The following is a 2,540-nucleotide window of genomic DNA, read 5'->3' as shown; positions in this document are numbered from 1 at the left end:
GGGGCGGGGTGCAGGGGCGGGGGACGGACGACCGGATGCCCAGGGAGCCAGCAGGTCCTGGGCCTGGGGTCAGGCCAGTAGGCGAGGGGGCTGCCCTGGGGCCCTGGGGCGTCGCCATCCCCATGGCGCCTGCCCCAACCCGGACCTGGGCGGCGCCCTGGGCTGGGGGGGGCTTTGCACCCACCAGGCTGTGCGCAGCAGTGGGGGTGCTGCGGGCCGGGCCTGCACGCTCTCTGGACTGACCAGGGCTGCCAGTTGGTCGGGTCTGGCCGCCCAGGGAAGCCCCAGGTTCACCCCCCCATCCCCTCCTTCGGGCAGGGCGTGGCCATTGCCCAGGGCTCCTGCCTTGGGGTCAGGCGGCAGGGAAGTGCCTCAGGGCCTCCCAGGCAGGCTGGACGCAGTCCGCGCTGCCCAGGCCGCTGCCCCTCTCATCTGCATGTCCCCTGACTTTTAGACCCCTGCCGGGGGAGTGCCGCCCGACTGGCCGGTGCGAGTTGGCCAGTCTGCCCAGGCCTCCCCCACTTCCCGGGAAGCTGTCCTCAGAGTCCCGAGGCCCAGAGTGGACCCTGTTTGCCCTCTCTGTGGGAGGGTGGTGTGTGGGTGCCAGAGTCCTGTGGTCACTTCCCCTTCCCGTGCAGAGTCCTGCGCCGCTGGCCGCGGCAGGGATGTGTGGGCTGGACCCTGGCTCCTCAGGGCGCCGCAGGGCAGGGCCGTGGCGGGTGCGGGCCCAGCTGTGGAGGGGGGCCCGAGTCTGAGGCTGGCGGGGCAGGAGACAGGGGACCCCAGGGCTGGGAGTGGGCCTGCCTCCTCCCCCGCCCACCCCCACCTTCCCCCACGCCTCCCCCTGCCCCCTCAGGACTGCCGCGCCCACTTTGTTGGGGGGTCTTTGCTCAGAAGGCGTTTGGGAGCATTTGGGGCTGGAGGGCCGGGGTGGGGGCCCCGAGGCTCTGCCTGCTGCTGTTTCTGCCTTGGGGAGTGGTGGGGCCACCTGCCCTGGAGCCCGAGGTGTCCCCTGGAGCCGGCCCAGGCTGCCCCTCACGGCCGCCCGCCCGCCCCGCAGGTTGTGCCCAGAGCTCGAACACCAGCTGCGAGCAGTGCCTGAGGAACGTGTCGGTGAGCGGTGCCCGGGGCGGGCTCTCCCACAGCCCTCTGACAGCCCCTCGCGGGCGGGGGCTGGTCCCGGCCGGGGCCGTGGCATGGCCCAGGGACCCGGGCAGGCTTGCAACTGCGCCGGGGGCTGCTCGCGGTCCCTGGACTGTGGTGGTCACCTCGGCCTCGTCCCTCTGCCTCCTGACCGTGTTTTCACAGCCCGTGTCCTCGCTTCTGGGGTGCGGGGACGGGTGCTGGCCGACTGCTGGGGGTGGGCGGCCAGTGGGCTGAGTTTGTCCCCAGGTCAGGATGGCTGGCCAGTGCCTGCTGGTCAGGGGGTTCCCTGATGTCCAGCTGCGCTGTGTGGGCGGGCGCTGGGCCTTGGGGGCGCGACCGGGGCTGGTGTCCGCAGGGCCCCTCTGAGGTTCCCCGCCGCCCGCAGTGTCTCTGGTGCAGCAGCAGTGGGGCCTGCCTGGACTACCCGGCCGCCAGGGTCCTGCCGCCCGCCTCGCTCTGTCGGCTCAGCTCGGCCCGCTGGGGCGTCTGCTGGGGTGAGTTCTCCGCCCGGTCCCTGCTGTGCCGGAGCCATGGGTGTTCAGGGAAGGGGCGGGGGGTTTGGAGGGCCAGCGGTCACTTGGCGTTGGCCACCGCGGGTTCCCAAGGCTTCACGGCCCTGGGGGTCCTCGCAGCCAGAGCTGGGGGCCCGATGGCCCCTGATGCCCATCTGCTGCGTTCTGCATTGGGTCTGTTACGCTCCTGAGTGTGGGGTCCCGTAGCCCCGAGGCTGCCAGGGAGCATTGGCCGTAGGCCCTGGGATGGACTTGTGGGGTGCAGCGTGGGTCACAAGGTGCAGGACCTGTCCGCTCCCAGGCAGCAGGGGCCCAGGGTGCTGCGCCCCACCCATGGTGCCACCTGGCACCCGGGCACCCGGGCAGCGCGGCCTCTGCTTCCCTCTGCCGGGCTCCCTCGTGACGCTGCTGGGCGGCCGGCGCCTGACTGGTCAGCAGGTGCCTCTGAGGGGTCGCCGTGCCCGAACCGCCTGGCCTGTCGCCCCTGTTCTCTGCTCCGTGCTCCCGCCCGCTGCCCGCGGGGGTCATCCTGGCCGGGGCCTGCCCTCAGCAGGTGTCTGGCAAGTGCGTGTCCATCCACCGCCGGTGGTCTCTCCCGGGGCTCCCGTGGGGGCGCAGCCAGGCCGGGCTGGTCACCCTTGGCCTCTGCGGTGCGGCTGGTGTGGATTGGCTCTCAGGCCTCTCACCGCGGTCGCTGATGCTGCCACGTCGTCCTCACCAGTGGACAGTTTGGGGGAGTCTCTTATGCAGTGGGGCCACTGGGCACTGGACAGGGCCGTAGTCTGGGGGAGGGGCCGCATGGACCCAGGGGCCCCACAGGGCCGAGGGGTGGGCCTGGGGGCTGTGGGGCCTGGGCCCCGGCTCGGCGTGGGTGGGGCCGGC

Source organism: Condylura cristata, unplaced genomic scaffold, assembly GCF_000260355.1.
Source record: "Condylura cristata isolate star-nosed mole 26May11 unplaced genomic scaffold, ConCri1.0 scaffold00003, whole genome shotgun sequence".
NCBI lineage: Eukaryota > Metazoa > Chordata > Mammalia > Eulipotyphla > Talpidae > Condylura > Condylura cristata.
The sequence above is the reverse complement of the archived record's forward strand: the minus strand, read 5'-3'. Positions refer to the sequence as shown.